This window comes from Cavia porcellus, unplaced genomic scaffold, assembly GCF_034190915.1.
Source record: "Cavia porcellus strain 051 isolate PalLab524CR breed Dunkin Hartley unplaced genomic scaffold, mCavPor4.1 scaffold_13, whole genome shotgun sequence".
Classification (NCBI taxonomy): Eukaryota; Metazoa; Chordata; class Mammalia; order Rodentia; family Caviidae; genus Cavia; species Cavia porcellus.
Window position 1 is genome coordinate 75,462,337 of NW_026947496.1, and position 26,678 is coordinate 75,489,014.

Sequence of the window (26,678 nt, forward strand, 5' to 3'; positions counted from 1 at the left end):
GGGTGTGTGTTACATTAGATTCACTAGTAGGAATGAGAAAAACATCACGGGGTGGTGCGCATTGTATGGGTGTGTGTTACATTACATTCACTAGTAGGAGTGAGAAAAACATCACGGGGTGGTGCGCATTGTATGGGTGTGTGTTACATTACATTCACTAGTAGGCGTGAGAAATACATCACGGGGTGGTGCGCATTGTATTGGTGTGTGTTACATTACATTCACTAGTAGGAGTGAGAAAAACATCACGGGGTGGTGCGCATTGTATGGGTGTGTGTTACATTAGATTCACTAGTAGGAATGAGAAAAACATCACGGGGTGGTGCGCATTTTATGGGTGTGTGTTACATTAGATTCACTAGTAGGAGTGAGAAAAACATCACGGGGTGGTGCGCATTGTATGGGTGTGTGTTACATTACATTCACTAGTAGGCGTGAGAAAAACATCACGGGGTGGTGCGCATTGTATGGGTGTGTGTTACATTACATTCACTAGTAGGCGTGAGAAAAACATCACGGGGTGGTGCGCATTGTATTGGTGTGTGTTACATTACATTCACTAGTAGGAGTGAGAAAAACATCACGGGGTGGTGCGCATTGTATGGGTGTGTGTTACATTACATTCACTAGTAGGAGTGAGAAAAACATCACGGGGTGGTGCGCATTGTATGGGTGTGTGTTACATTACATTCACTAGTAGGAGTGAGAAAAACATCACGGGGTGGTGCGCATTGTATGGGTGTGTGTTACATTACATTCACCAGTAGGAGTGAGAAAAACATCACGGGGTGGTGCGCATTGTATGGGTGTGTGTTACATTACATTCACTAGTAGCAGTGAGCAAAACATCACGGGGTGGTGAGCATTGTATGGGTGTGTGTTACATTACATTCACTAGTAGCAGTGAGAAAAACATCACGGGGTGGTGAGCATTGTATGGGTGTGTGTTACATTACATTCACTAGTAGCAGTGAGAAAAACATCACGGGATGGTGCGCATTGTATGGGTGTGTGTTACATTACATTCACTAGTAGGAGAGAGAAAAACATCACGGGGTGGTGCGCATTGTATGGGTGTGTGTTACATTACATTCACTAGTAGGAGTGAGAAAAACATCACGGGGTGGTGCGCATTTTATGGGTGTGTGTTACATTAGATTCACTAGTAGGAGTGAGAAAAACATCACGGGGTGGTGCGCATTGTATGGGTGTGTGTTACATTACATTCACTAGTAGGAGTGAGAAAAACATCACGGGGTGGTGCGCATTGTATGGGTGTGTGTTACATTACATTCACTAGTAGGAGTGATAAAAACATCACGGGGTGGTGCGCATTGTATGGGTGTGTGTTACATTACATTCACTAGTAGGAGTGAGAAAAACATCACGGGGTGGTGCGCATTGTATGGGTGTGTGTTACATTACATTCACTAGCAGGAGTGAGAAAAACATCACGGGGTGGTGCGCATTGTATGGGTGTGTGTTACATTACATTCACTAGTAGGAGTGAGAAAAACATCACGGGGTGGTGGGAATCGGAGGGTCTGAATTAGGATAGGCAGTGAGTGGCAATGTAGGATAGAGAAAAGCACCGCGGGGTGGTCAGCATGGGCAGGTCAGGGAACATGCAGTGGGAATGTAGGATAGGTTTCTGAAAAACATCGCGGGGTGGTGCGCATTGTATGGGTGTGTGTTACATTAGATTCACTAGTAGGAGTGAGAAAAACATCACGGGGTGGTGCGCATTGTATGGGTGTGTGTTACATTACATTCACTAGTAGGAGTGAGAAAAACATCACGGGGTGGTGCGCATTGTATGGGTGTGTGTTACATTACATTCACTAGTAGGAGTGAGAAAAACATCACAGGGTGGTGCGCATTGTATGGGTGTGTGTTACATTACATTCACTAGTAGCAGTGAGAAAAACATCACGGGGTGCTGCGCATTGTATGGGTGTGTGTTACATTACATTCACTAGTAGGAGTGAGAAAAACATCACGGGGTGGTGCGCATTGTATGGGTGTGTGTTACATTACATTCACTAGTAGGAGTGAGAAAAACATCACGGGGTGGTGCGCATTGTATGGGTGTGTGTTACATTACATTCACTAGTAGGAGTGAGAAAAACATCACGGGGTGGGGCGCATTGTATGGGTGTGTGTTACATTACATTCACTAGTAGGAGTGAGAAAAACATCACGGGGTGGTGCGCATTGTATGGGTGTGTGTTACATTACATTCACTAGTAGGAGTGAGAAAAACATCACGGGGTGGTGCGCATTGTATGGGTGTGTGTTACATTACATTCACTAGTAGCAGTGAGCAAAACATCACGGGGTGGTGAGCATTGTATGGGTGTGTGTTACATTACATTCACTAGTAGCAGTGAGAAAAACATCACGGGGTGGTGAGCATTGTATGGGTGTGTGTTACATTACATTCACTAGTAGCAGTGAGAAAAACATCACGGGGTGGTGCGCATTGTATGGGTGTGTGTTACATTACATTCACTAGTAGGAGAGAGAAAAACATCACGGGGTGGTGCGCATTGTATGGGTGTGTGTTACATTACATTCACTAGTAGGAGTGAGAAAAACATCACGGGGTGGTGCGCATTTTATGGGTGTGTGTTACATTAGATTCACTAGTAGGAGTGAGAAAAACATCACGGGGTGGTGCGCATTGTATGGGTGTGTGTTACATTACATTCACTAGTAGGAGTGAGAAAAACATCACGGGGTGGTGCGCATTGTATGGGTGTGTGTTACATTACATTCACTAGTAGGAGTGATAAAAACATCACGGGGTGGTGCGCATTGTATGGGTGTGTGTTACATTACATTCACTAGTAGGAGTGAGAAAAACATCACGGGGTGGTGCGCATTGTATGGGTGTGTGTTACATTACATTCACTAGCAGGAGTGAGAAAAACATCACGGGGTGGTGCGCATTGTATGGGTGTGTGTTACATTACATTCACTAGTAGGAGTGAGAAAAACATCACGGGGTGGTGGGAATCGGAGGGTCTGAATTAGGATAGGCAGTGAGTGGCAATGTAGGATAGAGAAAAGCACCGCGGGGTGGTCAGCATGGGCAGGTCAGGGAACATGCAGTGGGAATGTAGGATAGGTTTCTGAAAAACATCGCGGGGTGGTGCGCATTGTATGGGTGTGTGTTACATTAGATTCACTAGTAGGAGTGAGAAAAACATCACGGGGTGGTGCGCATTGTATGGGTGTGTGTTACATTACATTCACTAGTAGGAGTGAGAAAAACATCACGGGGTGGTGCGCATTGTATGGGTGTGTGTTACATTACATTCACTAGTAGGAGTGAGAAAAACATCACAGGGTGGTGCGCATTGTATGGGTGTGTGTTACATTACATTCACTAGTAGCAGTGAGAAAAACATCACGGGGTGGTGAGCATTGTATGGGTGTGTGTTACATTACATTCACTAGTAGCAGTGAGAAAAACATCACGGGGTGGTGAGCATTGTATGGGTGTGTGTTACATTACATTCACTAGTAGCAGTGAGAAAAACATCACGGGGTGGTGCGCATTGCATGGGTGTGTGCTACATTACATTCACTAGTAGGAGTGAGAAAAATATCACGGGGTGGTGCGCATTGTATTGGTGTGTGTTACATTACATTCACTAGTAGGAGTGAGAAAAACATCACGGGGTGGTGCGCATTGTATGGGTGTGTGTTACATTAGATTCACTAGTAGGAATGAGAAAATCATCACGGGGTGGTGCGCATTTTATGGGTGTGTGTTACATTAGATTCACTAGTAGGAGTGAGAAAAACATCACGGGGTGGTGCGCATTGTATGGGTGTGTGTTACATTAGATTCACTAGTAGGGTGAGAAAAACATCACGGGGTGGTGCGCATTGTATGGGTGTGTGTTACATTACATTCACTAGTAGGAGTGAGAAAAACATCACGGGGTGGTGTGAATCGCAGGGTCAGAATTAGGATAGGCAGTGAGTGGGAATGTAGGATAGAGAAAAGCACCGCGGGGTGGTCAGCATGGGCAGGTCAGGGAACATGCAGTGGGAATGCAGGATAGGTTTCTGAAAAACATCGCGGGGTGGTGCGCATTGTATGGGTGTGTGTTACATTAGATTCACTAGTAGGAGTGAGAAAAACATCACGGGGTGGTGCGCATTGTATGGGTGTGTGTTACATTACATTCACTAATAGGAGCAAGAAAAACATCACGGGGTGGTGCGCATTGTATGGGTGTGTGTTACATTACATTCACTAGTAGGAGTGAGAAAAACATCACGGGGTGGTGCGCATTGTATGGGTGTGTGTTACATTACATTCACTAATAGGAGTGAGAAAAACATCACGGGGTGGTGCGCATTGTATGGGTGTGTGTTACATTACATTCACTAGTAGCAGTGAGAAAAACATCACGGGGTGGTGCGCATTGTATGGGTGTGTGTTACATTACATTCACTAGTAGGAGTGAGAAAAACATCACGGGGTGGTGTGAATCGGAGGGTCTGAATTAGGATAGGCAGTGAGTGGCAATGTAGGATAGAGAAAAGCACCGCGGGGTGGTCAGCCTGGGCAGGTCAGGGAACATGCAGCAGGAATGCAGGATAGGTTTCTGAAAAATATCGCGGGTGGTGCGCATTGTATGGGTGTGTGTTACATTACATTCACTGGTAGGAGTGAGAAAAACATCACGGGGTGGTGCGCATTGTATGGGTGTGTGTTACATTACATTCTCTAATAGGAGTGAGAAAAACATCACGGGGTGGTGCGCATTGTATGGGTGTGTGTTACATTACATTCACTAGTAGGAGTGAGAAAAACATCTCGGGGTGGTGCGCATTGTATGGGTGTGTGTTACATTACATTCACTAGTAGGAGTGAGGAAAACATCACGGGGTGGTGCGCATTGTATGGGTGTGTGTTACATTACATTCACTAGTAGGAGTGAGAAAAACATCACGGGGTGGTGCGCATTGTATGGGTGTGTGTTACATTACATTCACTAGTAGGAGTGAGAAAAACATCACGGGGTGCTGTGAATCGGAGGGTCTGAATTAGGATAGGCAGTGAGTGGCAATGTAGGATAGAGAAAAGCACCGCGGGGTGGTCAGCATGGGCAGGTCAGGGAACATGCAGTGGGAATGCATAATAGGTTTCTCAAAAACATCGCGGGGTGGTGCGCATTGTATGGGTGTGTGTTACATTACATTCACTAGTAGCAGTGAGAAAAACATCACGGGGTGGTGCGCATTGTATGGGTGTGTGTTACATTAGATTCACTAGTAGGGTGAGAAAAACATCACGGCATGGTGCGCATTGTATGGGTGTGTGTTACATTACATTCACTACTAGGAGTGAGAAAAACATCACCGGTTGGTGCGCATTGTATGGGTGTGTGTTACATTACATTCACTAGAAGGAGTGAGAAAAACATCACGGGGTGGTGCGCATTGTATGGGTGTGTGTTACATTACATTCACTAGTAGCAGTGAGAAAAACATCACGGGGTGGTGCGCATTGTATGGGTGTGTGTTACATTACCTTCACTAGTAGGGGTGAGAAAAACATCACGGGGGGGTGCGCATTGTATGGGTGTGTGTTACATTACCTTCACTAGTAGGAGTGAGAAAAACATCACGGGGTGGTGCGCATTGTATGGGTGTGTGTTACATTACATTCACTAGTAGGAGTGAGAAAAACATCACGGTGTGGTGCGCATTTTATGGGTGTGTGTTATATTACATTCACTAGTAGGAGTGAGAAAAACATCACGGGGTGGTGCGCATTGTATGGGTGTGTGTTACATTAGATTCACTAGTAGGAATGAGAAAAACATCACGGGGTGGTGCGCATTTTATGGGTGTGTGTTACATTAGATTCACTAGTAGGAGTGAGAAAAACATCACGGGGTGGTGCGCATTGTATGGGTGTGTGTTACATTACATTCAGTAGTAGGCGTGAGAAAAACATCACGGGGTGGTGCGCATTGTATTGGTGTGTGTTACATTACATTCACTAGTAGGAGTGAGAAAAACATCACGGGGTGGTGCGCATTGTATGGGTGTGTGTTACATTAGATTCACTAGTAGGAATGAGAAAAACATCACGGGGTGGTGCGCATTGTATTGGTGTGTGTTACATTACATTCACTAGTAGGAGTGAGAAAAACATCACGGGGTGGTGCGCATTGTATGGGTGTGTGTTACATTACATTCACTAGTAGGCGTGAGAAAAACATCACGGGGTGGTGCGCATTGTATTGGTGTGTGTTACATTACATTCACTAGTAGGAGTGAGAAAAACATCACGGGGTGGTGCGCATTGTATGGGTGTGTGTTACATTAGATTCACTAGTAGGAATGAGAAAAACATCACGGGGTGGTGCGCATTTTATGGGTGTGTGTTATATTACATTCACTAGTAGGAGTGAGAAAAACATCACGGGGTGCTGTGAATCGGAGGGTCTGAATTAGGATAGGCAGTGAGTGGCAATGTAGGATAGAGAAAAGCACCGCGGGGTGGTCAGCATGGGCAGGTCAGGGAACATGCAGTGGGAATGCATAATAGGTTTCTCAAAAACATCGCGGGGTGGTGCGCATTGTATGGGTGTGTGTTACATTACATTCACTAGTAGCAGTGAGAAAAACATCACGGGGTGGTGCGCATTGTATGGGTGTGTGTTACATTAGATTCACTAGTAGGGTGAGAAAAACATCACGGCGTGGTGCGCATTGTATGGGTGTGTGTTACATTACATTCACTACTAGGAGTGAGAAAAACATCACCGGTTGGTGCGCATTGTATGGGTGTGTGTTACATTACATTCACTAGAAGGAGTGAGAAAAACATCACGGGGTGGTGCGCATTGTATGGGTGTGTGTTACATTACATTCACTAGTAGCAGTGAGAAAAACATCACGGGGTGGTGCGCATTGTATGGGTGTGTGTTACATTACCTTCACTAGTAGGGGTGAGAAAAACATCACGGGGGGGTGCGCATTGTATGGGTGTGTGTTACATTACCTTCACTAGTAGGAGTGAGAAAAACATCACGGGGTGGTGCGCATTGTATGGGTGTGTGTTACATTACATTCACTAGTAGGAGTGAGAAAAACATCACGGGGTGGTGCGCATTTTATGGGTGTGTGTTATATTACATTCACTAGTAGGAGTGAGAAAAACATCACGGGGTGGTGCGCATTGTATGGGTGTGTGTTACATTAGATTCACTAGTAGGAATGAGAAAAACATCACGGGGTGGTGCGCATTTTATGGGTGTGTGTTACATTAGATTCACTAGTAGGAGTGAGAAAAACATCACGGGGTGGTGCGCATTGTATGGGTGTGTGTTACATTACATTCAGTAGTAGGCGTGAGAAAAACATCACGGGGTGGTGCGCATTGTATTGGTGTGTGTTACATTACATTCACTAGTAGGAGTGAGAAAAACATCACGGGGTGGTGCGCATTGTATGGGTGTGTGTTACATTAGATTCACTAGTAGGAATGAGAAAAACATCACGGGGTGGTGCGCATTGTATTGGTGTGTGTTACATTACATTCACTAGTAGGAGTGAGAAAAACATCACGGGGTGGTGCGCATTGTATGGGTGTGTGTTACATTACATTCACTAGTAGGCGTGAGAAAAACATCACGGGGTGGTGCGCATTGTATTGGTGTGTGTTACATTACATTCACTAGTAGGAGTGAGAAAAACATCACGGGGTAATGCGCATTGTATGGGTGTGTGTTACATTAGATTCACTAGTAGGAATGAGAAAAACATCACGGGGTGGTGCGCATTTTATGGGTGTGTGTTACATTAGATTCACTAGTAGGAGTGAGAAAAACATCACGGGGTGGTGCGCATTGTATGGGTGTGTGTTACATTACATTCACTAGTAGGAGTGAGAAAAACATCACGGGGTGGTGCGCATTGTATGGGTGTGTGTTACATTACATTCACTAGTAGGCGTGAGAAAAACATCACGGGGTGGTGCGCATTGTATTGGTGTGTGTTACATTACATTCACTAGTAGGAGTGAGAAAAACATCACGGGGTTGTGCGCATTGTATGGGTGTGTGTTACATTAGATTCACTAGTAGGAGTGAGAAAAACATCACGGGGTGGTGCGCATTGTATTGGTGTGTGTTACATTACATTCACTAGTAGGAGTGAGAAAAACATCACGGGGTTGTGCGCATTGTATGGGTGTGTGTTACATTACATTCTCTAGTAGGCGTGAGAAAAACAACACGGGGTGGTGCGCATTGTATTGGTGTGTGTTACATTACATTCACTAGTAGGAGTGAGAAAAACATCACGGGGTGGTGCTCATTTAATGGGTGTCTGTTACATTACATTCACTAGTAGGAGTGAGAAAAACATCACGGGGTGGTGCGCATTGTATGGGTGTGTGTTACATTACATTCAGTAGTAGGCGTGAGAAAAACATCACGGGGTGGTGCGCATTGTATTGGTGTGTGTTACATTACATTCACTAGTAGGAGTGAGAAAAACATCACGGGGTGGTGCGCATTGTATGGGTGTGTGTTACATTAGATTCACTAGTAGGAATGAGAAAAACATCACGGGGTGGTGCGCATTGTATGGGTGTGTGTTACATTACATTCACTAGTAGGAGTGAGAAAAACATCACGGGGTGGTGCGCATTGTATGGGTGTGTGTTACATTACATTCACTAGTAGGCGTGAGAAATACATCACGGGGTGGTGCGCATTGTATTGGTGTGTGTTACATTACATTCACTAGTAGGAGTGAGAAAAACATCACGGGGTGGTGCGCATTGTATGGGTGTGTGTTACATTAGATTCACTAATAGGAATGAGAAAAACATCACGGGGTGGTGCGCATTTTATGGGTGTGTGTTACATTAGATTCACTAGTAGGAGTGAGAAAAACATCACGGGGTGGTGCGCATTGTATGGGTGTGTGTTACATTACATTCACTAGTAGGAGTGAGAAAAACATCACGGGGTGGTGCGCATTGTATGGGTGTGTGTTACATTACATTCACTAGTAGGCGTGAGAAAAACATCACGGGGTGGTGCGCATTGTATTGGTGTGTGTTACATTACATTCACTAGTAGGAGTGAGAAAAACATCACGGGGTGGTGCGCATTGTATGGGTGTGTGTTACATTACATTCACTAGTAGGCGTGAGAAAAACAACACGGGGTGGTGCGCATTGTATTGGTGTGTGTTACATTACATTCACTAGTAGGAGTGAGAAAAACATCACGGGGTGGTGCTCATTTTATGGGTGTCTGTTACATTACATTCACTAGTAGGAATGAGAAAAACATCACGGGGTGGTGCGCATTGTATGGGTGTGTGTTACATTAGATTCACTAGTAGGAATGAGAAAAACATCACGGGGTGGTGCGCATTTTATGGGTGTGTGTTACATTAGATTCACTAGTAGGAGTGAGAAAAACATCACGGGGTGGTGTGCATTGTATGGGTGTGTGTTACATTACATTCACTAGTAGGAGTGAGAAAAACATCACGGGGTGGTGCGCATTGTATGGGTGTGTGTTACATTACATTCACTAGTAGGCGTGAGAAAAACATCACGGGGTGGTGCGCATTGTATTGGTGTGTGTTACATTACATTCACTAGTAGTAGTGAGAAAAACATCACGGGGTTGTGCGCATTGTATGGGTGTGTGTTACATTAGATTCACTAGTAGGAGTGAGAAAAACATCACGGGGTGGTGCTCATTTTATGGGTGTCTGTTACATTACATTCACTAGTAGGAATGAGAAAAACATCACGGGGTGGTGCGCATTGTATGGGTGTGTGTTACATTACATTCACTAGTAGCAGTGAGAAAAACATCACGGGGTGGTGCGCATTGTATGGGTGTGTGTTACATTACCTTCACTAGTAGGGGTGAGAAAAACATCACGGGGGGGTGCGCATTGTATGGGTGTGTGTTACATTACCTTCACTAGTAGGAGTGAGAAAAACATCACGGGGTGGTGCGCATTGTATGGGTGTGTGTTACATTACATTCACTAGTAGGAGTGAGAAAAACATCACGGTGTGGTGCGCATTTTATGGGTGTGTGTTATATTACATTCACTAGTAGGAGTGAGAAAAACATCACGGGGTGGTGCGCATTGTATGGGTGTGTGTTACATTAGATTCACTAGTAGGAATGAGAAAAACATCACGGGGTGGTGCGCATTTTATGGGTGTGTGTTACATTAGATTCACTAGTAGGAGTGAGAAAAACATCACGGGGTGGTGCGCATTGTATGGGTGTGTGTTACATTACATTCAGTAGTAGGCGTGAGAAAAACATCACGGGGTGGTGCGCATTGTATTGGTGTGTGTTACATTACATTCACTAGTAGGAGTGAGAAAAACATCACGGGGTGGTGCGCATTGTATGGGTGTGTGTTACATTAGATTCACTAGTAGGAATGAGAAAAACATCACGGGGTGGTGCGCATTGTATTGGTGTGTGTTACATTACATTCACTAGTAGGAGTGAGAAAAACATCACGGGGTGGTGCGCATTGTATGGGTGTGTGTTACATTACATTCACTAGTAGGCGTGAGAAAAACATCACGGGGTGGTGCGCATTGTATTGGTGTGTGTTACATTACATTCACTAGTAGGAGTGAGAAAAACATCACGGGGTGGTGCGCATTGTATGGGTGTGTGTTACATTAGATTCACTAGTAGGAATGAGAAAAACATCACGGGGTGGTGCGCATTTTATGGGTGTGTGTTATATTACATTCACTAGTAGGAGTGAGAAAAACATCACGGGGTGCTGTGAATCGGAGGGTCTGAATTAGGATAGGCAGTGAGTGGCAATGTAGGATAGAGAAAAGCACCGCGGGGTGGTCAGCATGGGCAGGTCAGGGAACATGCAGTGGGAATGCATAATAGGTTTCTCAAAAACATCGCGGGGTGGTGCGCATTGTATGGGTGTGTGTTACATTACATTCACTAGTAGCAGTGAGAAAAACATCACGGGGTGGTGCGCATTGTATGGGTGTGTGTTACATTAGATTCACTAGTAGGGTGAGAAAAACATCACGGCGTGGTGCGCATTGTATGGGTGTGTGTTACATTACATTCACTACTAGGAGTGAGAAAAACATCACCGGTTGGTGCGCATTGTATGGGTGTGTGTTACATTACATTCACTAGAAGGAGTGAGAAAAACATCACGGGGTGGTGCGCATTGTATGGGTGTGTGTTACATTACATTCACTAGTAGCAGTGAGAAAAACATCACGGGGTGGTGCGCATTGTATGGGTGTGTGTTACATTACCTTCACTAGTAGGGGTGAGAAAAACATCACGGGGGGGTGCGCATTGTATGGGTGTGTGTTACATTACCTTCACTAGTAGGAGTGAGAAAAACATCACGGGGTGGTGCGCATTGTATGGGTGTGTGTTACATTACATTCACTAGTAGGAGTGAGAAAAACATCACGGGGTGGTGCGCATTTTATGGGTGTGTGTTATATTACATTCACTAGTAGGAGTGAGAAAAACATCACGGGGTGGTGCGCATTGTATGGGTGTGTGTTACATTAGATTCACTAGTAGGAATGAGAAAAACATCACGGGGTGGTGCGCATTTTATGGGTGTGTGTTACATTAGATTCACTAGTAGGAGTGAGAAAAACATCACGGGGTGGTGCGCATTGTATGGGTGTGTGTTACATTACATTCAGTAGTAGGCGTGAGAAAAACATCACGGGGTGGTGCGCATTGTATTGGTGTGTGTTACATTACATTCACTAGTAGGAGTGAGAAAAACATCACGGGGTGGTGCGCATTGTATGGGTGTGTGTTACATTAGATTCACTAGTAGGAATGAGAAAAACATCACGGGGTGGTGCGCATTGTATTGGTGTGTGTTACATTACATTCACTAGTAGGAGTGAGAAAAACATCACGGGGTGGTGCGCATTGTATGGGTGTGTGTTACATTACATTCACTAGTAGGCGTGAGAAAAACATCACGGGGTGGTGCGCATTGTATGGGTGTGTGTTACATTAGATTCACTAGTAGGAGTGAGAAAAACATCACGGGGTGGTGCGCATTGTATGGGTGTGTGTTACATTAGATTCACTAGTAGGAATGAGAAAATCATCACGGGGTGGTGCGCATTTTATGGGTGTGTGTTACATTAGATTCACTAGTAGGAGTGAGAAAAACATCACGGGGTGGTGCGCATTGTATGGGTGTGTGTTACATTAGATTCACTAGTAGGGTGAGAAAAACATCACGGGGTGGTGCGCATTGTATGGGTGTGTGTTACATTACATTCACTAGTAGGAGTGAGAAAAACATCACGGGGTGGTGTGAATCGCAGGGTCAGAATTAGGATAGGCAGTGAGTGGGAATGTAGGATAGAGAAAAGCACCGCGGGGTGGTCAGCATGGGCAGGTCAGGGAACATGCAGTGGGAATGCAGGATAGGTTTCTGAAAAACATCGCGGGGTGGTGCGCATTGTATGGGTGTGTGTTACATTAGATTCACTAGTAGGAGTGAGAAAAACATCACGGGGTGGTGCGCATTGTATGGGTGTGTGTTACATTACATTCACTAATAGGAGCAAGAAAAACATCACGGGGTGGTGCGCATTGTATGGGTGTGTGTTACATTACATTCACTAGTAGGAGTGAGAAAAACATCACGGGGTGGTGCGCATTGTATGGGTGTGTGTTACATTACATTCACTAATAGGAGTGAGAAAAACATCACGGGGTGGTGCGCATTGTATGGGTGTGTGTTACATTACATTCACTAGTAGCAGTGAGAAAAACATCACGGGGTGGTGCGCATTGTATGGGTGTGTGTTACATTACATTCACTAGTAGGAGTGAGAAAAACATCACGGGGTGGTGTGAATCGGAGGGTCTGAATTAGGATAGGCAGTGAGTGGCAATGTAGGATAGAGAAAAGCACCGCGGGGTGGTCAGCCTGGGCAGGTCAGGGAACATGCAGCAGGAATGCAGGATAGGTTTCTGAAAAATATCGCGGGTGGTGCGCATTGTATGGGTGTGTGTTACATTACATTCACTGGTAGGAGTGAGAAAAACATCACGGGGTGGTGCGCATTGTATGGGTGTGTGTTACATTACATTCTCTAATAGGAGTGAGAAAAACATCACGGGGTGGTGCGCATTGTATGGGTGTGTGTTACATTACATTCACTAGTAGGAGTGAGAAAAACATCTCGGGGTGGTGCGCATTGTATGGGTGTGTGTTACATTACATTCACTAGTAGGAGTGAGGAAAACATCACGGGGTGGTGCGCATTGTATGGGTGTGTGTTACATTACATTCACTAGTAGGAGTGAGAAAAACATCACGGGGTGGTGCGCATTGTATGGGTGTGTGTTACATTACATTCACTAGTAGGAGTGAGAAAAACATCACGGGGTGCTGTGAATCGGAGGGTCTGAATTAGGATAGGCAGTGAGTGGCAATGTAGGATAGAGAAAAGCACCGCGGGGTGGTCAGCATGGGCAGGTCAGGGAACATGCAGTGGGAATGCATAATAGGTTTCTCAAAAACATCGCGGGGTGGTGCGCATTGTATGGGTGTGTGTTACATTACATTCACTAGTAGCAGTGAGAAAAACATCACGGGGTGGTGCGCATTGTATGGGTGTGTGTTACATTAGATTCACTAGTAGGGTGAGAAAAACATCACGGCATGGTGCGCATTGTATGGGTGTGTGTTACATTACATTCACTACTAGGAGTGAGAAAAACATCACCGGTTGGTGCGCATTGTATGGGTGTGTGTTACATTACATTCACTAGAAGGAGTGAGAAAAACATCACGGGGTGGTGCGCATTGTATGGGTGTGTGTTACATTACATTCACTAGTAGCAGTGAGAAAAACATCACGGGGTGGTGCGCATTGTATGGGTGTGTGTTACATTACCTTCACTAGTAGGGGTGAGAAAAACATCACGGGGGGGTGCGCATTGTATGGGTGTGTGTTACATTACCTTCACTAGTAGGAGTGAGAAAAACATCACGGGGTGGTGCGCATTGTATGGGTGTGTGTTACATTACATTCACTAGTAGGAGTGAGAAAAACATCACGGTGTGGTGCGCATTTTATGGGTCTGTGTTATATTACATTCACTAGTAGGAGTGAGAAAAACATCACGGGGTGGTGCGCATTGTATGGGTGTGTGTTACATTAGATTCACTAGTAGGAATGAGAAAAACATCACGGGGTGGTGCGCATTTTATGGGTGTGTGTTACATTAGATTCACTAGTAGGAGTGAGAAAAACATCACGGGGTGGTGCGCATTGTATGGGTGTGTGTTACATTACATTCAGTAGTAGGCGTGAGAAAAACATCACGGGGTGGTGCGCATTGTATTGGTGTGTGTTACATTACATTCACTAGTAGGAGTGAGAAAAACATCACGGGGTGGTGCGCATTGTATGGGTGTGTGTTACATTAGATTCACTAGTAGGAATGAGAAAAACATCACGGGGTGGTGCGCATTGTATTGGTGTGTGTTACATTACATTCACTAGTAGGAGTGAGAAAAACATCACGGGGTGGTGCGCATTGTATGGGTGTGTGTTACATTACATTCACTAGTAGGCGTGAGAAAAACATCACGGGGTGGTGCGCATTGTATTGGTGTGTGTTACATTACATTCACTAGTAGGAGTGAGAAAAACATCACGGGGTGGTGCGCATTGTATGGGTGTGTGTTACATTAGATTCACTAGTAGGAATGAGAAAAACATCACGGGGTGGTGCGCATTTTATGGGTGTGTGTTATATTACATTCACTAGTAGGAGTGAGAAAAACATCACGGGGTGCTGTGAATCGGAGGGTCTGAATTAGGATAGGCAGTGAGTGGCAATGTAGGATAGAGAAAAGCACCGCGGGGTGGTCAGCATGGGCAGGTCAGGGAACATGCAGTGGGAATGCATAATAGGTTTCTCAAAAACATCGCGGGGTGGTGCGCATTGTATGGGTGTGTGTTACATTACATTCACTAGTAGCAGTGAGAAAAACATCACGGGGTGGTGCGCATTGTATGGGTGTGTGTTACATTAGATTCACTAGTAGGGTGAGAAAAACATCACGGCGTGGTGCGCATTGTATGGGTGTGTGTTACATTACATTCACTACTAGGAGTGAGAAAAACATCACCGGTTGGTGCGCATTGTATGGGTGTGTGTTACATTACATTCACTAGAAGGAGTGAGAAAAACATCACGGGGTGGTGCGCATTGTATGGGTGTGTGTTACATTACATTCACTAGTAGCAGTGAGAAAAACATCACGGGGTGGTGCGCATTGTATGGGTGTGTGTTACATTACCTTCACTAGTAGGGGTGAGAAAAACATCACGGGGGGGTGCGCATTGTATGGGTGTGTGTTACATTACCTTCACTAGTAGGAGTGAGAAAAACATCACGGGGTGGTGCGCATTGTATGGGTGTGTGTTACATTACATTCACTAGTAGGAGTGAGAAAAACATCACGGGGTGGTGCGCATTTTATGGGTGTGTGTTATATTACATTCACTAGTAGGAGTGAGAAAAACATCACGGGGTGGTGCGCATTGTATGGGTGTGTGTTACATTAGATTCACTAGTAGGAATGAGAAAAACATCACGGGGTGGTGCGCATTTTATGGGTGTGTGTTACATTAGATTCACTAGTAGGAGTGAGAAAAACATCACGGGGTGGTGCGCATTGTATGGGTGTGTGTTACATTACATTCAGTAGTAGGCGTGAGAAAAACATCACGGGGTGGTGCGCATTGTATTGGTGTGTGTTACATTACATTCACTAGTAGGAGTGAGAAAAACATCACGGGGTGGTGCGCATTGTATGGGTGTGTGTTACATTAGATTCACTAGTAGGAATGAGAAAAACATCACGGGGTGGTGCGCATTGTATTGGTGTGTGTTACATTACATTCACTAGTAGGAGTGAGAAAAACATCACGGGGTGGTGCGCATTGTATGGGTGTGTGTTACATTACATTCACTAGTAGGCGTGAGAAAAACATCACGGGGTGGTGCGCATTGTATTGGTGTGTGTTACATTACATTCACTAGTAGGAGTGAGAAAAACATCACGGGGTAATGCGCATTGTATGGGTGTGTGTTACATTAGATTCACTAGTAGGAATGAGAAAAACATCACGGGGTGGTGCGCATTTTATGGGTGTGTGTTACATTAGATTCACTAGTAGGAGTGAGAAAAACATCACGGGGTGGTGCGCATTGTATGGGTGTGTGTTACATTACATTCACTAGTAGGAGTGAGAAAAACATCACGGGGTGGTGCGCATTGTATGGGTGTGTGTTACATTACATTCACTAGTAGGCGTGAGAAAAACATCACGGGGTGGTGCGCATTGTATTGGTGTGTGTTACATTACATTCACTAGTAGGAGTGAGAAAAACATCACGGGGTTGTGCGCATTGTATGGGTGTGTGTTACATTAGATTCACTAGTAGGAGTGAGAAAAACATCACGGGGTGGTGCGCATTGTATTGGTGTGTGTTACATTACATTCACTAGTAGGAGTGAGAAAAACATCACGGGGTTGTGCGCATTGTATGGGTGTGTGTTACATTACATTCTCTAGTAGGCGTGAGAAAAACAACACGGGGTGGTGCGCATTGTATTGGTGTGTGTTACATTACATTCACTAGTAGGAGTGAGAAAAACATCACGGGGTGGTGCTCATTTAATGGGTGTCTGTTACATTACATTCACTAGTAGGAGTGAGAAAAACATCACGGGGTGGTGCGCATTGTATGGGTGTGTGTTACATTACATTCAGTAGTAGGCGTGAGAAAAACATCACGGGGTGGTGCGCATTGTATTGGTGTGTGTTACATTACATTCACTAGTAGGAGTGAGAAAAACATCACGGGGTGGTGCGCATTGTATGGGTGTGTGTTACATTAGATTCACTAGTAGGAATGAGAAAAACATCACGGGGTGGTGCGCATTGTATGGGTGTGTGTTACATTACATTCACTAGTAGGAGTGAGAAAAACATCACGGGGTGGTGCGCATTGTATGGGTGTGTGTTACATTACATTCACTAGTAGGCGTGAGAAATACATCACGGGGTGGTGCGCATTGTATTGGTGTGTGTTACATTACATTCACTAGTAGGAGTGAGAAAAACATCACGGGGTGGTGCGCATTGTATGGGTGTGTGTTACATTAGATTCACTAATAGGAATGAGAAAAACATCACGGGGTGGTGCGCATTTTATGGGTGTGTGTTACATTAGATTCACTAGTAGGAGTGAGAAAAACATCACGGGGTGGTGCGCATTGTATGGGTGTGTGTTACATTACATTCACTAGTAGGAGTGAGAAAAACATCACGGGGTGGTGCGCATTGTATGGGTGTGTGTTACATTACATTCACTAGTAGGCGTGAGAAAAACATCACGGGGTGGTGCGCATTGTATTGGTGTGTGTTACATTACATTCACTAGTAGGAGTGAGAAAAACATCACGGGGTGGTGCGCATTGTATGGGTGTGTGTTACATTACATTCACTAGTAGGCGTGAGAAAAACAACACGGGGTGGTGCGCATTGTATTGGTGTGTGTTACATTACATTCACTAGTAGGAGTGAGAAAAACATCACGGGGTGGTGCTCATTTTATGGGTGTCTGTTACATTACATTCACTAGTAGGAATGAGAAAAACATCACGGGGTGGTGCGCATTGTATGGGTGTGTGTTACATTAGATTCACTAGTAGGAATGAGAAAAACATCACGGGGTGGTGCGCATTTTATGGGTGTGTGTTACATTAGATTCACTAGTAGGAGTGAGAAAAACATCACGGGGTGGTGTGCATTGTATGGGTGTGTGTTACATTACATTCACTAGTAGGAGTGAGAAAAACATCACGGGGTGGTGCGCATTGTATGGGTGTGTGTTACATTACATTCACTAGTAGGCGTGAGAAAAACATCACGGGGTGGTGCGCATTGTATTGGTGTGTGTTACATTACATTCACTAGTAGTAGTGAGAAAAACATCACGGGGTTGTGCGCATTGTATGGGTGTGTGTTACATTAGATTCACTAGTAGGAGTGAGAAAAACATCACGGGGTGGTGCTCATTTTATGGGTGTCTGTTACATTACATTCACTAGTAGGAATGAGAAAAACATCACGGGGTGGTGCGCATTGTATGGGTGTGTGTTACATTACATTCACTAGTAGCAGTGAGAAAAACATCACGGGGTGGTGCGCATTGTATGGGTGTGTGTTACATTACCTTCACTAGTAGGGGTGAGAAAAACATCACGGGGGGGTGCGCATTGTATGGGTGTGTGTTACATTACCTTCACTAGTAGGAGTGAGAAAAACATCACGGGGTGGTGCGCATTGTATGGGTGTGTGTTACATTACATTCACTAGTAGGAGTGAGAAAAACATCACGGTGTGGTGCGCATTTTATGGGTGTGTGTTATATTACATTCACTAGTAGGAGTGAGAAAAACATCACGGGGTGGTGCGCATTGTATGGGTGTGTGTTACATTAGATTCACTAGTAGGAATGAGAAAAACATCACGGGGTGGTGCGCATTTTATGGGTGTGTGTTACATTAGATTCACTAGTAGGAGTGAGAAAAACATCACGGGGTGGTGCGCATTGTATGGGTGTGTGTTACATTACATTCAGTAGTAGGCGTGAGAAAAACATCACGGGGTGGTGCGCATTGTATTGGTGTGTGTTACATTACATTCACTAGTAGGAGTGAGAAAAACATCACGGGGTGGTGCGCATTGTATGGGTGTGTGTTACATTAGATTCACTAGTAGGAATGAGAAAAACATCACGGGGTGGTGCGCATTGTATTGGTGTGTGTTACATTACATTCACTAGTAGGAGTGAGAAAAACATCACGGGGTGGTGCGCATTGTATGGGTGTGTGTTACATTACATTCACTAGTAGGCGTGAGAAAAACATCACGGGGTGGTGCGCATTGTATTGGTGTGTGTTACATTACATTCACTAGTAGGAGTGAGAAAAACATCACGGGGTGGTGCGCATTGTATGGGTGTGTGTTACATTAGATTCACTAGTAGGAATGAGAAAAACATCACGGGGTGGTGCGCATTTTATGGGTGTGTGTTATATTACATTCACTAGTAGGAGTGAGAAAAACATCACGGGGTGCTGTGAATCGGAGGGTCTGAATTAGGATAGGCAGTGAGTGGCAATGTAGGATAGAGAAAAGCACCGCGGGGTGGTCAGCATGGGCAGGTCAGGGAACATGCAGTGGGAATGCATAATAGGTTTCTCAAAAACATCGCGGGGTGGTGCGCATTGTATGGGTGTGTGTTACATTACATTCACTAGTAGCAGTGAGAAAAACATCACGGGGTGGTGCGCATTGTATGGGTGTGTGTTACATTAGATTCACTAGTAGGGTGAGAAAAACATCACGGCGTGGTGCGCATTGTATGGGTGTGTGTTACATTACATTCACTACTAGGAGTGAGAAAAACATCACCGGTTGGTGCGCATTGTATGGGTGTGTGTTACATTACATTCACTAGAAGGAGTGAGAAAAACATCACGGGGTGGTGCGCATTGTATGGGTGTGTGTTACATTACATTCACTAGTAGCAGTGAGAAAAACATCACGGGGTGGTGCGCATTGTATGGGTGTGTGTTACATTACCTTCACTAGTAGGGGTGAGAAAAACATCACGGGGGGGTGCGCATTGTATGGGTGTGTGTTACATTACCTTCACTAGTAGGAGTGAGAAAAACATCACGGGGTGGTGCGCATTGTATGGGTGTGTGTTACATTACATTCACTAGTAGGAGTGAGAAAAACATCACGGGGTGGTGCGCATTTTATGGGTGTGTGTTATATTACATTCACTAGTAGGAGTGAGAAAAACATCACGGGGTGGTGCGCATTGTATGGGTGTGTGTTACATTAGATTCACTAGTAGGAATGAGAAAAACATCACGGGGTGGTGCGCATTTTATGGGTGTGTGTTACATTAGATTCACTAGTAGGAGTGAGAAAAACATCACGGGGTGGTGCGCATTGTATGGGTGTGTGTTACATTACATTCAGTAGTAGGCGTGAGAAAAACATCACGGGGTGGTGCGCATTGTATTGGTGTGTGTTACATTACATTCACTAGTAGGAGTGAGAAAAACATCACGGGGTGGTGCGCATTGTATGGGTGTGTGTTACATTAGATTCACTAGTAGGAATGAGAAAAACATCACGGGGTGGTGCGCATTGTATTGGTGTGTGTTACATTACATTCACTAGTAGGAGTGAGAAAAACATCACGGGGTGGTGCGCATTGTATGGGTGTGTGTTACATTACATTCACTAGTAGGCGTGAGAAAAACATCACGGGGTGGTGCGCATTGTATTGGTGTGTGTTACATTACATTCACTAGTAGGAGTGAGAAAAACATCACGGGGTAATGCGCATTGTATGGGTGTGTGTTACATTAGATTCACTAGTAGGAATGAGAAAAACATCACGGGGTGGTGCGCATTTTATGGGTGTGTGTTACATTAGATTCACTAGTAGGAGTGAGAAAAACATCACGGGGTGGTGCGCATTGTATGGGTGTGTGTTACATTACATTCACTAGTAGGAGTGAGAAAAACATCACGGGGTGGTGCGCATTGTATGGGTGTGTGTTACATTACATTCACTAGTAGGCGTGAGAAAAACATCACGGGGTGGTGCGCATTGTATTGGTGTGTGTTACATTACATTCACTAGTAGGAGTGAGAAAAACATCACGGGGTTGTGCGCATTGTATGGGTGTGTGTTACATTAGATTCACTAGTAGGAGTGAGAAAAACATCACGGGGTGGTGCGCATTGTATTGGTGTGTGTTACATTACATTCACTAGTAGGAGTGAGAAAAACATCACGGGGTTGTGCGCATTGTATGGGTGTGTGTTACATTACATTCTCTAGTAGGCGTGAGAAAAACAACACGGGGTGGTGCGCATTGTATTGGTGTGTGTTACATTACATTCACTAGTAGGAGTGAGAAAAACATCACGGGGTGGTGCTCATTTAATGGGTGTCTGTTACATTACATTCACTAGTAGGAGTGAGAAAAACATCACGGGGTGGTGCGCATTGTATGGGTGTGTGTTACATTAGATTCACTAGTAGGAATGAGAAAAACATCACGGGGTGGTGCGCATTTTATGGGTGTGTGTTACATTAGATTCACTAGTAGGAGTGAGAAAAACATCACGGGGTGGTGCGCATTGTATGGGTGTGTGTTACATTACATTCACTAGTAGGAGTGAGAAAAACATCACGGGGTGGTGCGCATTGTATGGGTGTGTGTTACATTACATTCACTAGTAGGAGTGAGAAAAACATCACGGGGTGGTGCGCATTGTATGGGTGTGTGTTACATTAGATTCACTAGTAGGAATGAGAAAAACATCACGGGGTGGTGCGCATTGTATGGGTGTGTGTTACATTACATTCACTAGTAGGAGTGAGAAAAACATCACGGGGTGGTGCGCATTGTATGGGTGTGTGTTACATTACATTCACTAGTAGGCGTGAGAAATACATCACGGGGTGGTGCGCATTGTATTGGTGTGTGTTACATTACATTCACTAGTAGGAGTGAGAAAAACATCACGGGGTGGTGCGCATTGTATGGGTGTGTGTTACATTAGATTCACTAGTAGGAATGAGAAAAACATCACGGGGTGGTGCGCATTTTATGGGTGTGTGTTACATTAGATTCACTAGTAGGAGTGAGAAAAACATCACGGGGTGGTGCGCATTGTATGGGTGTGTGTTACATTACATTCACTAGTAGGAGTGAGAAAAACATCACGGGGTGGTGCGCATTGTATGGGTGTGTGTTACATTACATTCACTAGTAGGCGTGAGAAAAACATCACGGGGTGGTGCGCATTGTATTGGTGTGTGTTACATTACATTCACTAGTAGGAGTGAGAAAAACATCACGGGGTGGTGCGCATTGTATGGGTGTGTGTTACATTACATTCACTAGTAGGCGTGAGAAAAACAACACGGGGTGGTGCGCATTGTATTGGTGTGTGTTACATTACATTCACTAGTAGGAGTGAGAAAAACATCACGGGGTGGTGCTCATTTTATGGGTGTCTGTTACATTACATTCACTAGTAGGAATGAGAAAAACATCACGGGGTGGTGCGCATTGTATGGGTGTGTGTTACATTAGATTCACTAGTAGGAATGAGAAAAACATCACGGGGTGGTGCGCATTTTATGGGTGTGTGTTACATTAGATTCACTAGTAGGAGTGAGAAAAACATCACGGGGTGGTGTGCATTGTATGGGTGTGTGTTACATTACATTCACTAGTAGGAGTGAGAAAAACATCACGGGGTGGTGCGCATTGTATGGGTGTGTGTTACATTACATTCACTAGTAGGCGTGAGAAAAACATCACGGGGTGGTGCGCATTGTATTGGTGTGTGTTACATTACATTCACTAGTAGTAGTGAGAAAAACATCACGGGGTTGTGCGCATTGTATGGGTGTGTGTTACATTAGATTCACTAGTAGGAGTGAGAAAAACATCACGGGGTGGTGCGCATTGTATGGGTGTGTGTTACATTACATTCACTAGTAGGAGTGAGAAAAACATCACGGGGTTGTGCGCATTGTATGGGTGTGTGTTACATTACATTCACTAGTAGGAGTGAGAAAAACATCACGGGGTGGTGCGCATTGTATGGGTGTGTGTTACATTACATTCACTAGTAGGAGAGAGAAAAACATCACGGGGTGGTGCGCATTGTATGGTTGTGTGTTACATTACATTCACTAGTAGGAGTGAGAAAAACATCACGGGGTGGTGCGCATTGTATGGGTGTGTGTTACATTAGATTCACTAGTAGGAATGAGAAAAACATCACGGGGTGGTGCGCATTTTATGGGTGTGTGTTACATTAGATTCACTAGTAGGAGTGAGAAAAACATCACGGGGTGGTGTGCATTGTATGGGTGTGTGTTACATTACATTCACTAGTAGGAGTGAGAAAAACATCACGGGGTGGTGCGCATTGTATGGGTGTGTGTTACATTACATTCACTAGTAGGCGTGAGAAAAACATCACGGGGTGGTGCGCATTGTATTGGTGTGTGTTACATTACATTCACTAGTAGGAGTGAGAAAAACATCACGGGGTTGTGCGCATTGTATGGGTGTGTGTTACATTAGATTCACTAGTAGGAGTGAGAAAAACATCACGGGGTGGTGCGCATTGTATGGGTGTGTGTTACATTACATTCACTAGTAGGAGTGAGAAAAACATCACGGGGTTGTGCGCATTGTATGGGTGTGTGTTACATTACATTCACTAGTAGGCGTGAGAAAAACAACACGGGGTGGTGCGCATTGTATTGGTGTGTGTTACATTACATTCACTAGTAGGAGTGAGAAAAACATCACAGGGTGGTGCTCATTTTATGGGTGTCTGTTACATTACATTCACTAGTAGGAGTGAGAAAAACATTACGGGGTGGTGCGCATTGTATGGGTGTGTGTTACATTACATTCACTAGTAGGCGTGAGAAAAACATCACGGGGTGGTGCGCATTGTATTGGTGTGTGTTACATAACATTCACTAGTAGGAGTGAGAAAAACATCACGGGGTGGTGCGCATTGTATGGGTGTGTGTTACATTAGATTCACTAGTAGGAATGAGAAAAACATCACGGGGTGGTAGGCATTTTATGGGTGTGTGTTACATTAGATTCACTAGTAGGAGTGAGAAAAACATCACGGGGTGGTGCGCATTGTATGGGTGTGTGTTACATTACATTCACTAGTAGGAGAGAGAAAAACATCACGGGGTGGTGCGCATTGTATGGGTGTGTGTTACATTACATTCATTAGTAGGCGTGAGAAAAACATCACGGGGTGGTGCGCATTGTATTGGTGTGTGTTACATTACATTCACTAGTAGGAGTGAGAAAAACATCACGGGGTGGTGCGCATTGTATGGGTGTGTGTTACATTAGATTCACTATTAGGAATGAGAAAAACATCACGGGGTGGTGCGCATTTTATGTGTGTGTGTTACATTAGATTCACTAGTAGGAGTGAGAAAAACATCACGGGGTGGTGCGCATTGTATGGGTGTGTGTAACATTAGATTCACTAGTAGGGTGAGAAAAACATCACGGGGTGGTGCGCATTGTATGGGTGTGTGTTACATTACATTCACTAGTAGGAGTTAGAAAAACATCACGGGGTGGTGCGCATTGTATGGGTGTGTGTTACATTACCTTCACTAGTAGGAGTGAGAAAAACATCACGGGGTGGTGCGCATTGTATGGGTGTGTGTTACATTACATTCACTAGTAGGAGTGAGAAAAACATCACGGGGTGGTGCGCATTTTATTGGTGTGTGTTATAATACATTCACTAGTAGGAGTGAGAAAAACATCACGGCGTGGTGCGCATTGTATGGGTGTGTGTTACATTACATTCACTAGTAGGAGGGAGAAAAATATCACGGGATGGTGCGCATTGTATGGGTGTGTGTTACATTACATTCACTAGTAGGAGTGAGAAAAACATCACGGGGTGGTGCGCATTGTATGGGTGTGTGTTACATTACATTCACTAGTAGGAGTGAGAAAAACATCACGGGGTGGGGCGCATTGTATGGGTGTGTGTTACATTACATTCACTAGTAGGCGTGAGAAAAACATCACGGGGTGGTGCGCATTGTATTGGTGTGTGTTACATTACATTCACTAGTAGGAGTGAGAAAAACATCACGGGGTTGTGCGCATTGTATGGGTGTGTGTTACATTAGATTCACTAGTAGGAGTGAGAAAAACATCACGGGGTGGTGCGCATTGTATTGGTGTGTGTTACATTACATTCACTAGTAGGAGTGAGAAAAACATCACGGGGTTGTGCGCATTGTATGGGTGTGTGTTACAATACATTCACTAGTAGGCGTGAGAAAAACATCACGGGGTGGTGCTCATTTTATGGGTGTCTGTTACATTACATTCACTAGTAGGAGTGAGAAAAACATCACGGGGTGGTGCGCATTGTATGGGTGTGTGTTACATTACATTCACTAGTAGGAGTGAGAAAAACATCACGGGGTGGTGCTCATTGTATGGGTGTCTGTTACATTACATTCACTAGTAGGAGTGAGAAAAACATCACGGGGTGGTGCGCATGGTATGGGTGTGTGTTACATTACATTCACTAGTAGGAGAGAGAAAAACATCATGGGGTGGTGCGCATTGTATGGGTGTGTGTTACATTAGATTCACTAGTAGGAGTGAGAAAAACATCACGGGGTGGTGCGCATTGTATGGGTGTGTGTTACATTACATTCACTAGTAGGAGAGAGAAAAACATCACGGGGTGGTGCGCATTGTATGGGTGTGTGTTACATTAGATTCACTAGTAGGAATGAGAAAAACATCACGGGGTGGTGCGCATTGTATGGGTGTGTGTTACATTACATTCACTAGTAGGAGTGAGAAAAACATCACGGGGTGGTGCGCATTGTATGGGTGTGTGTTACATTACATTCACTAGTAGGCGTGAGAAAAACATCACGGGGTGGTGCGCATTGTATTGGTGTGTGTTACATTACATTCACTAGTAGGAGTGAGAAAAACATCACGGGGTGGTGCGCATTGTATGGGTGTGTGTTACATTAGATTCACTAGTAGGAATGAGAAAAACATCACGGGGTGGTGCGCATTTTATGGGTGTGTGTTACATTAGATTCACTAGTAGGAGTGAGAAAAACATCACGGGGTGGTGCGCATTGTATGGGTGTGTGTTACATTACATTCACTAGTAGGAGTGAGAAAAACATCACGGGGTGGTGCGCATTGTATGGGTGTGTGTTACATTACATTCACTAGTAGGCGTGAGAAAAACATCACGGGGTGGTGCGCATTGTATTGGTGTGTGTTACATTACATTCACTAGTAGGAGTGAGAAAAACATCACGGGGTTGTGCGCATTGTATGGGTGTGTGTTACATTAGATTCACTAGTAGGAGTGAGAAAAACATCACGGGGTGGTGCGCATTGTATTGGTGTGTGTTACATTACATTCACTAGTAGGAGTGAGAAAAACATCACGGGGTTGTGCGCATTGTATGGGTGTGTGTTACATTACATTCACTAGTAGGCGTGAGAAAAACAACACGGGGTGGTGCGCATTGTATTGGTGTGTGTTACATTACATTCACTAGTAGGAGTGAGAAAAACATCACGGGGTGGTGCTCATTTTATGGGTGTCTGTTACATTACATTCACTAGTAGGAGTGAGAAAAACATCACGGGGTGGTGCGCATTGTATGGGTGTGTGTTACATTACATTCAGTAGTAGGCGTGAGAAAAACATCACGGGGTGGTGCGCATTGTATTGGTGTGTGTTACATTACATTCACTAGTAGGAGTGAGAAAAACATCACGGGGTGGTGCGCATTGTATGGGTGTGTGTTACATTAGATTCACTAGTAGGAATGAGAAAAACATCACGGGGTGGTGCGCATTGTATTGGTGTGTGTTACATTACATTCACTAGTAGGAGTGAGAAAAACATCACG